The sequence below is a fragment of the Pinus tabuliformis genome, chromosome J (assembly GCF_031772625.1).
Source record: "Pinus tabuliformis cultivar Carrire ecotype Pingquan chromosome J, CPIR1, whole genome shotgun sequence".
Lineage (NCBI taxonomy): Eukaryota > Viridiplantae > Streptophyta > Pinopsida > Pinales > Pinaceae > Pinus > Pinus tabuliformis.
This window is the reverse complement of record NC_142295.1, coordinates 748,344,101-748,355,716: the sequence shown is the minus strand read 5'-3', so window position 1 is coordinate 748,355,716 and position 11,616 is coordinate 748,344,101. Positions and strand designations below refer to the sequence as shown.

The 11,616-nt window shown below is 37.7% G+C and overlaps 1 pseudogene; it reads left to right on the top strand.

The window, feature by feature from the left end:
- The first annotated feature begins 1,273 nt into the window (after positions 1 to 1,273).
- LOC149228887 (uncharacterized) lies at positions 1,274 to 8,790 on the top strand (annotated as a pseudogene).
- Positions 8,791 to 11,616: the final 2,826 nt, after the last annotated feature.

Genomic DNA, 11,616 nt, shown 5'->3' with positions numbered 1-11,616 from the left:
CAATAACTCTGATAAGTCATGCACTAGATAAATCATAACCAAGTAAGTCATACATTTGGTCATACATCAAACATTTCCATCATCAATACCTAATCCACCTAATGATTTATATAAGTAGTTTCACTTGTCCAACTAAATGCATCAATATTACATAGCATTCATAAATAAATAACATGGAACTGCAAAATAGAGCCTTAGCATAGGTAGCTATCTAAGTCAAAATGGGCATCATAGATGCTCATGTGACAACCTTGTGAAACCCCTCGACAACAATTAGAGTTGAAACAAGATTCAACTGTCTGCAATGGAAAATAGCATTTGAACCCAGATATGCTACAAGGTGGTACCAAAGTAAAAAAAAGACCAAAATATTGGCAAGCAACGGATTAGTGCACTATCAATTCCACTAGAAAGTGCTAGTATAAGTTTCATGCATATAATTTCTTTAATACTTCAGTGAATATGATCAGCTCAATCTCAAGTCCATGGATGCTAGGCAATATCTTGACTCGGTCACCTACTATTTTATTCCCTTCTTAGTTTGATTGCTTCTAACTCTACGCAAACTGAATTTGCCACTAACTCTATATTTTTCTGGTGATTAAATACACTCAACTCTCGTGTTACCTTGGTCTTTGGACCCATTGTTGTTGGGTAATGGACATACACAATAGCAGAATATTTGCAAAAAGAGAAGAGACAAAAGAAATGGAGATATTGCTTGTTATAACTTAATATGGAAATTGTCAAGACTAGATATATAAAGAGGAGTGAGACTACCCTGTACAACCACCCTGTTTCATTAAGACATGAATAACCCAGTTTAACTTAATATTATTTATAACATGTGGCTTTATTAATTAAAGGCACTTACCCATAATCTCTCTCTAATATTTGTATTTCTAATGTACTCTCCAGAAACATTTATGAATTGGATCCCACATAAGTAAATTCAATCTGGAAGTCAAGGAATCGAATTCCAAATGGATCAAATGGAACCAATTCTCTTTTGTGTTGGGTTTGCAATAACTGATTCAGTTATTGATTTGTTTAGTTAAAAACCATTTTCCATGTTTTCTGCATCTTTGTCAGTGACATGCTTTAAGTATTCACTTCTTCCATGACTTATGTTCAAGGCAAGTCATCAACTACCTTTTGTTTAAGCTTCAAAATCTATCGACTTCGAACAAACTTCCTTGAAACAAACATGAAGCCCTCATTTTGCTCTTCTACAGATATAAAACATGGAAATTTTGTGGGTGGATTACGTAAAATGGAAACTACTGCAGGATGGCCATCATTAATAAAATTATGTCATGATAAGAAAATGTATCTTATGGAGGCAAACAATATACCAGAACTGTCCAAGCCAGGTGATGTTATTATGGGGGATGTTGGCATTGAACAGGAGCTTTACAAATCAACCTTTGGTGAGATCAAAGATGATGTGAATGAAACTAATGGAGAGTTTCTCATGGTTGTTTCAAGTGCTAAAGAAAAGAATGAAGAGAGAGATCGATCTAGTATATCTCCTGCCATTGATCTAATTGCAAAGTCAAAAGAGAAATGCTTTTCAAAAACAGTAGAGAATGTAGCTGAGGGTTTGGAGGTGGATGTGCCTTTGGGATCTAGATGTCATGTTAACTCAAGTACTGACATGGATAACTTTCCTTTTTTTTTATAAAGGATGATAAAAGGGTCTATGTAGGTAATTCCAAGCAAGATTCTGTGGTCCTAGACTGTGTTGTTGCAGACAGTTTTGAGGATGACCAGTGTTCCAATGATGTTGTCCAGAAGAATTCATCTCATCTCAGTGCATTAGTGAGCTGTAAAATGCCCGTCTATGAAGTACGACCTTTGTATGAGACAGATCCTCCCTGTGCTACAAATGTTGAGGTAGATCTATAAACTCTGGTCAAATATTCCATAAGTTTTAAAGAGGTATAACTAGCATTTGCACCTTATGTTGCAAAGGAAACGCCGTAAGGCATAGAGTGGGGAAGAATAGCGACATGTGAATGGGCATTGTTGAAAGCCAGGGTGGATGATAATGTGTATTTTGAAAATGGATATTTTGTTATGGTCAGCCTAATACATTCATTAATTAGATGACAACGAAAAAATTTCGGGCCCAGGCTGAACCAACACAAATCTTTTCTACAAGACTGAAATTGCCTAAATGATTCCTCAATCAATGGAAATAACCGTTTCCCTCCTCTGATACCTAAAATACATTGTAGGAGACCGATTTTTCAAGTAACTTAATATAACTAGCAATTGCCCCAAAAAGTGCAAAGAGAGGCCGATTACAGACAAGTTTTTTTATGTATAAAGTGTTGAGAATGGAGGATCTTGGATTAGACTTTAGTTGGACTCCGTTGGTTTGGGAGATGTATCATGTGTTACCATTTGTGCATATTATGGGCATAAAGTTTGTTATGATGATGGAGATTATTTTCAACCAGTGGTGGGTTGGCAACGACTTTTTTGAATGCCTTGGGTAAGATTCCATCTTCTAGATAATGGAAATTCCAGTGTCCATTTAGTCTATACTAGAGTACAATGATTGTTGGCAAAGCTAAAGAAACTGTCATCAATGTATAGAGCCAACGTAACTCGTAGCCATCAGTTTTTATCCATACAGGGCTATGATTATAGGTACCAGCCATTTGAGCGGGCAGCCGGTGTATTTGCTAAATAGGGATCATGTTATCCTCGTGGAGTTATTGGTTGTGCTTAGAAAATATAAAGTAGGATTGAGCATCGACTATCTGGCTGGATGGAATTTTTGATAAGTGCTGGCCAATTTTATCTATTGTGTAATCATCCAAAACATAGAGGCTAACCCAAGTGGATGCTTAAGTGGAAATTGTGTGGCCCTTGCATTATCTAGGTCCTATAGAAGCAAATATCATAACTTAATTTTAGAGCATATTATGCTTCTCAGCAGAGGGATCAGTGATGCCTTTGAATCAATTACCTCATTGGCATTTGCAGCTACTAGCATTTGAATAATGTAGACCTGGGTAAATATTCTTAATTATATGAAGACGATAACACTTTGCAGCTGCAACTATGAACAGTAGGTGATTCCTCCTGTAATCTGTGGAATTTTAAGGCATTGAGTATTAAATAACTGGCAGATGATTGTTTTTTAGTTTTCATATTGTCATTGTAATGCGAACATTTTGTCTTGGAAATTTTTACAGTTGCTTCTGATCATTCCAAAATTTCAATAATATTTGAATTACATGAAAGTATTTTTCTATTCGAGTAACACCATGGGTTAATTATTTCGCTGTCTCCATAGCTGAAGATACCTTGGTATTTTTTTGTTTGTTTTAATATATTTATTAATTTGTGGTGGATATGAAATGGGTATATACTATATAGTATTGGGATATTTATGGTTTTTCATGTTCTGTAAAAGAAATTGTTGCATTTGAAGTTGTTTGTGAAGTATCCGTTACAATTCCTCTATTAAATAAATTATATTATTATAGTACGTTGGTTGTCTGGCCAGTTGAATGAAGATGACATCTCCAAATAAAATTTATGCAGCTCTGTGAAGTTCTATGCCGAAATGTGCCAACTAAAAAGATTCATTATTTTATCATTAAAAAAACATAATTCATTATTTTATTGTGTAAATGCCATAATTTCCGTTAAAAATGGGACAATCATCCACTGAATAACTGGGAATTATAAGCCTTTGTTCAATTCTATTTTTTGGGAGCTCCAGAAAGTGGCGGCGTTGCTGCAACTGTATGTAGAATTGATGCAATATTTTCTTATTCAAAGGTTGAAACAACCCTTTTTTCACAGAAAGTAGAGTAGATCTATGGACAGTATTGTAATTGGTGTACACTTGGCTAAAGTATATATTGGGATGGATTTTGGAAGACGCATCTAGCACATTTTTTACTGTACTAGGGAATTTCATTAATAATATAAATATGCACAAAAATATTTACAGAGACCTCGGCAGAATCCGTTAGCTTGAGACTTTCAGGACAGTTTGATCGAACAATGTTAGGTTGAGAGACTTTGAGGACATTTTTTATAATTCAACGTTCATGTAAACCTGGAAAATGGCTTTCAAAAGAGCAAATGCTTAAGTTGCGATCAATTTTGCATTTTAGAGAAAACAATTGTATATACCTGTGTTGTATTTGTAACATATTTTTTGAGCAGTAATGGTTATGTTTTGCATTAGGAGAGGGTTGTAGTTGAACTGGTCAGTGGTGTAATACAAACACGGACCGCAGCCTTAACATAAAATAGTCATAGCCAGTTTCAAGGTATTCTGCTCTGGTCGATTCTACATATCAAGCAGGTATACTGCCCGTGGCGACAAAAAAATTACACTACAATGTGGATAAAATATTCGAAGAAAATAAAAAACATTGTACTGGAGGGACATCAGTGTTCAAACCCCCTCGGCCACTAAAACTGTTGCTTGGTTAAGAGCTTGTGTTTTTGGACCTAAAGAAATAGGTTAATGGCCTAAGAGCTTGTGTTTTTGGACCTAAAGAAACAGGTTAATGGCCCAAGACTCATAGGCATCTGGCAGGAGTGAATGCTTGCCACCTTACAGACTATGAGTGGGTTATTCTAGGTGTCATGGTTTTTTTGAATAACGGTGACGAGTCACCTTGCATTAGTAGATAGTAGCCAGAGATAGTTGTCGTCACTTTGATAGTAGCCAGAGGTAACTGTGGTCACTGCTGGTTTGACAACTGAGTTATGACAACTGCGTTATGATAGGTTTTTCCACTCTTAGAAAAAAAATCAGTGTTCAAACCCCTCGCATATCCATAGCTTCTGGAGAGTTGGCATGTCGTCATCTAGCTGGTTCATGGGGGAACAGATTCTGGATTTTTCTCTGCCGCCAAAGAAGAGTTGCGTGCTGCAGCCCTAGCTCGCATACCTCGAGAGGAAACATCCCCGAACAATAACTCTGAAGACAGAGAGGCCATTGGGTTGGGAGACAAAAGGACAGTGTGAGGACAACCAAGATGGGCCAACACTTTTATTTATCAACAAGAAACTTCAAAGAACTCTGCCGCAAATCCAATTCCAGGGAGACACAAGGACAGCGTGAGGACAACCAAGATGGGCCAACACTTTTATCAACCAGCTTCAAAGCACTCTGCTGCAAATCCAATTCCAAATGTGACCTGCGTGGGACCTGCATGAAGGCTTTGAATTTTCCTATGACTCCTTAAACGCTGAGTAAATGGATGCTTGAAACTATTGGTTATTTATAAGTGATTTGTTTGCGTGTTGTAAAATCCTAGTGATTGTAACTATACCATGCTTATACAGACTTTCATTGCTTGGTATCTATGTTCTAAGTTTTTAATTGAGGTAGCTTTGTTAGTAACTTAGTGTTACATTTGCTCATAAAAATCTTGAAATGTACTAAGAGCTTTTGTCTTTCTGCAGGGTAATGATTGTGAATATCGGCACAGTGAAAGTGCCAGGATCAATCCCAGAGATTGCTGGTACTGGCTTGGGGGCAATTGTCTAAATCCTACCTGCGCTTTTAGACATCCTGTGAGTTTCTCTTATTATTAAGAACTTTTTAATTAAGTCGCATTAATGATAGATTTTCTAGAAAAGGCTGATCCTGAAGTTTCCATTGTAATATAGTCCATTAGCAATAAGACAGTTTGATGAAATCTCTGACAATCCCTTAAATGATCTTTATTCTGATCCTTTCTAGCATGATTGTTCATTGCGCCTTCTTGGCCCTTGCCTATCTGTTAATATGGTAGATGTCCCTTTGTTGTGCAGTATTATCACCTCATCTGGTTTGTTTTTCTAGTTACAAAATTGTTAACTTAAAAGTCCCACAGGTCTTTCTTTTTGGACTGTATTCTTTATTGTTTGCAATTTTTTTATGGGCATTAGTTTTCTTGTATTTGTCATGTTGTATTTTATGTGGTTGTGGATTCTTTTCACATTTTCCGTAGGAATTTTCTTGATATTCATACAGGTTTGTCAAGAATATTTTCCTCGTACTTTATTATTATTATTATTATTTTTGTGTTGACGACTTTATACATTCATTTCTGCATCAGTGTTTGTATATAGATCCAAGTAGTGCACTCAATTACGGGTGTTTTAATTTCTCATCCATTATCTCTAATAAATAAACCTAATTGTAGTGTGTGTTTCTGATAGGCTTGTAGGTTGCGACCTATTTTGGTTGTTTCTTGTTGTATGTCTGTCTTTTGGTAATTTTCAAGACTGTAAATATTTCTTTGTATAATTTTTTTTTAATCTATTTATGACACTAACTTGTGTATCTGTGTTTCCGTTTCAGCCACTAGATGGCTTGTCAGGAGCACCAACACCAGCAATAGTGCCACCATCGTCCTCAGCATCGTTACCGGCATCTGGCACTGCAAACAAACCGAAAGTTCCCTGCTATTTTTTCCAGCAGGGATATTGTGTAAAGGGTGATAAGTGCCCTTTTGTGCATGGTCCGTTTTCAGGAGCTAATCTAACTTCTCAAAAGACAACAAAACCAAGTCCAGTAGTTACAGAGCCTCAGGGAAGTGGGAAACAAACAGTCAATGAAACTGAAAGCAACAAAGATGTAAAACATCCATCTGATGTAAGCTTTCCCAAGGCAGTGCAATCAATTGATCCTAATGCAGTGCAGTCAAGCAACCCCATGACATTGAAGTCAAACAACTTTTAGGCAGTGCAGTCAAGAAACCCTGTGCTAGCAAAGGCAAATAACTTCAAGGCGTCATAGTCAAGAAACCCTGTTGCATTGCAGTCCAATAACTTCCAAGCAGGGCATTTGGGCAATCCTTTAACACTGTAGTCAAATAATGTCAAGGAAGCCCAGTTGCAACCAGAAGCTAGACATGTCTCTCAATCAAGATCTCAGCCTACCTATATAAAGGGAAGTCCACATGAAGTCGAACAAATTTTGCCAGAGATTGAACCTACAAGACAAAGGATACATGATGCTTCAAGGAACAGGTCTTGGATACGCCCATCTCGTCCTTCAGAAGAGAGACTACAAAATGGATTAGAATCGAAGGATTTGCTGGGTGGATCATCGCCAGGATTTGATGTACTTGTGGATGATGGACCTGACCAGCTAAGCCACTGGGAGGATGCTGATTACTATAAACATGATATGGAATCTGGAAGAGATGCAATCAATGGTCGAGAAAGAAATATGCACAACCAACGAGAGCTTGTCTGAACTGGCTACTCTGATGCTGAATTTCAGTATGACCATGGAGCTTATGAACCATATAAAAACAGGGGATATGAGCGTGGTGGCCGAAAGCAGTCTAATGCTTTTGATGACAGGGTTCTAGAGAGACCGATTGTGCGAGAAAGGAGGTCCTTGTCTAGTGAAGATGATCATGAATGGAACAATATCGAGGATCTCAACCTCCGGATTTCAAAACATAGGAGGGTTGGTGAGGCTAAAGTAGTGGATAGCCCCTTAAAGGGACAGCATGTGGATAGTCGACATGGTGAATTTCACCGTGGCTCTAGGCAACAAGATGATGACCATAGACAGCAAGATATATACAGGGACCAGTTAAGGCAAGGTATGAATCACAGTAGTAGGCGATTGCAGGGTAGGATTCAAGTAGAGGCTAGTGGCTTCAAAAGAGAGCCATCTGACAATATAGAAGCTGATCAAGAAGGCAAGTTAGAGAGGGCTTGGTCCAGAAGCTCACCAAGCAGACGGGGCTTAAATGATCATTTTAGAAGCAAGTATCATGAAAAGGAGAGGGGCAGAATGCCTGCAGATGGTTCTATATCATCAGAATCCAGGGTACCTAGAGGTCAAACTTTTAGGAACACTAAAACAAGGACAGATGCCATAAATTTTGCTGGGCCTAAGACTCTTGCACAAATCAAACAAGAAAAGAATCGTGAGAGTAGTGAAGAACCTTCTACTACACAATCAACAGAGCATGGATCCTCACAGAATCCCTCTATGAAGAGTCCAGACAAACACAGACAAAATCTTCCTTGGGAAGGAAGGAAGATGAGATTGGGCAAGGTAATTAGTGATTCAAGTGGGGAACAAGACTTTCAGGCTCCAAAGCCATTAAGTGATATTCTGAAGAAAAAACGGAAAGTGACTCAAGAAAATGGTGACAATGAAGGAAATATACCTACAGAAGGGCAGGGTCAGGCCATTCAGAGTTTCAATTTGAGCAAGGGAAATGATGGCTTGCCACCACCTGAAAAAGATGTTGAAGAGGGAGAACTTCCAGCTGGTGACAGTTATACATCTGAACTGCCCACTTTTACTCCTGGGGTGGATGACACTGAGGCATCCAATGACGTGGATACTCTTGTAGAAGACAAACCATCAGCCTTTTCAAATGGAGCAAAGCCTGTTGTAGTGGATGACCAGGAAGATGCAGTAATGAATGATGTTGTTCACAGCAATGAAGATGAAGATGTTGACCATGAAGAGTATGATTTGGAACATGCAGAGAATGAGGACAATGAAGAGTGGGAAAGGAATGAAGATGAGCAAGAAGATGAAGACTTTCTAGAAGATGATGATGACGACGACTTTGCTAGGAAGCTTGGTGGCATCTTCTCTTGATTAGTGACTTGTATTAGAAGATCTGTTGAAAGCTGTTTGCAAATCTGTGCATGTATTGGCAAGCACAATGGTGGTTTTCTGTTGTAGTTTTGCTTGGAATGTCAGTGTAAAATGCCAATTTCATGTGTTGCTTGACATGATGTTCTCGCAGCTATTCAAGATAATTGTTTCTTTTGTCTGTACTGAATCTTGTTAATGATGATACAGATCCTATTTGTTTAATATTATAGAGGAGCCTATGCAAAAGCAAATATCATAACTTAATTTTAGAGCATATTATGCTTCTCAGCAGAGGGATCAGTGATGCCTTTGAATCAATTACCTCATTGGCATTTGCAGCTACTAGCATTTGAATAATGTAGACCTGGGTAAATATTCTTAATTATATGAAGACGATAACACTTTGCAGCTGCAACTGTGAACAGTAGGTGATTCCTCCTGTAATCTGTGGAATTTTAAGGCATTGAGTATTAAATAACTGGCAGATGATTGTTTTTAATTTTCATATTGTCATTGTAATGCGAACATTTTGTCTTGGAAACTTTTACAGTTGCTTCTGATCATTCCAAAATTTCAATAATATTTGAATTACATGAAAGTATTTTTCTATTCGAGTAACACCATGGGTTAATTATTTCGCTGTCTCCATAGCTGAAGATACCTTGGTATTTTTTTGTTTGTTTTAATATAGTTATTAATTTGTGGTGGATATGAAATGGGTATATACTATATAGTATTGGGATATTTATGGTTTTTCATGTTCTGTAAAAGAAATTGTTGCATTTGAAGTTGTTTGTGAAGTATCCGTTACAATTCCTCTATTAAATAAATTATATTATTATAGTACGTTGGTTGTCTGGCCAGTTGAATGAAGATGACATCTCCAAATAAAATTTATGCAGCTCTGTGAAGTTCTATGCTGAAATGTGTCAACTAAAAAGATTCATTATTTTATCATTAAAAAAACATAATTCATTATTTTATTGTGTAAATGCCATAATTTCCGTTAAAAATGGGACAATCATCCACTAAATAACTGGGAATTATAAGCCTTTGTTCAATTCTATTTTTTGGGAGCTCCAGAAAGTGGCGGCGTTGTTGCAACTGTATGTAGAATTGATGCAATATTTTCTTATTCAAAGGTTGAAACAACCCTTTTTTCACAGAAAGTAGAGTAGACCTATGGACAGTATTGTAATTGGTGTACACTTGGCTAAAGTATATATTGGGATGGATTTTGGAAGACGGATCTAGCACATTTTTGACCGTACTAGGGAATTTCATTAATAATATAAATATGCACAAAAATATTTACAGAGACCTTAGCAGAATCCGTTAGCTTGAGACTTTCAGGATAGTTTGATCGAACAATGTTAGGTTGAGAGACTTTGAGGACATTTTTGATAATTCAACGTTCATGTAAACCTAGAAAATGGCTTTCAAAAGAGCAAATGCTTAAGTTGCGATCAATTTTGCATTTTAGAGAAAACAATTATATATACCTATGTTGTATTTGTAACATTTTTTTTTAGCAGTAATGGTTATGTTTTGGATTAGGAGAGGGTTGTAGTTGAACTAGACAGTGGTGTAATACAAACACGAACTGCAGCCTTCACATAAAATAGGCATAGCCAGTTTCAAGCTATTCTGCTCTGGTCGATTCTACATATCAAGCAGGTATACTGCCTGTGGCGACAAAAGAATTACACTACAATGTGGATAAAATATTCGAAGAAAATAAAAAACATTGTACTGGAGGGACATCAGTGTTGGAGGACTGGAGGGACATCAGTGTTCAAACCCCCTCGGCCACTAAAACTGCTGCTTGGTTAAGAGCTTGTGTTTTTGGACCTAAAGAAACAGGTTAATGGCCTAAGAGCTTGTGTTTTTGGACCTAAAGAAACAGGTTAATGGCCCAAGACTCATAGGCATCTGGCAGGAGTGAATGCTTGCCACTTTACAGACTACGAGTGGGTTATTCTAGGTGTCATGGTTTTTTTGAATAACGGTGACGAGTCACCTTGCATTAGTAGATAGTAGCCAGAGATAGCTGTCGTCACTTTGATAGTAGCCAGAGGTAACTGTGGTCACTGCTGGTTTGACAACTGAGTTATGACAATTGCGTTATGATAGGTTTTTCCACTCTTAGAAAAAAAATCAGTGTTCAAACCCCTCGCATATTCATAGCTTCTGGAGAGTTGGCATGTCGTCATCTAGCTGGTTCGAGGGGAACAGATTCTGGATTTTTCTCTGCCGCCAAAGAAGAGTTGCGTGCTGCAGCCCTAGCTCGCATACCTCCAGAGGAAACATCCCCGAACAATAACTCTGAAGACAGAGAGGCCATTGGGTTGGGAGACAAAAGGACAGTGTGAGGACAACCAAGATGGGCCAGCACTTTTATTTATCAACAAGAAACTTCAAAGAACTCTGCCGCAAATCCAATTCCAGGGAGACACAAGGACAGCGTGAGGACAACCAAGATGGGCCAACACTTTTATCAACTAGCTTCAAAGCACTCTGCCGCAAATCCAATTCCAAATGTGACCTGTGTGGGACCTGCATGAAGGCTTTGAATTTTCCTATGACTCCTTAAACGCTGAGTGATGGGTACCAGTTTCAAGTGCACAAGATTCTATTCTCAGAGCATCTTATAAGGAGATTTTGAAGTTAACAGATATGATTGCGGGAAATGAAGGAATCTGCATCACGTTTTAGCACAGGAAATGTAAAACAAATGCGACAGAGAACAGACTTACTCCAAACACTTAAGCGATAAAAGAAACACAAGATTTCAAGTATTTAAAGATAAAATGCATTAGATGTTTTTCATAAAATAAAACCCTAAAACCTACCGCTACAGACTGTAAAGGCCGAGAAGAATTAACCGCTAAATTGTTCTACCGTGATCAATTCAGAGCCTGAAATACAGAAATTTAAAAAGGCTTTTTGCAGATCCGAAAAATGTGGGTAAAGGGTTAGTTAATGCCCACCTGGTGGATAACAGACAG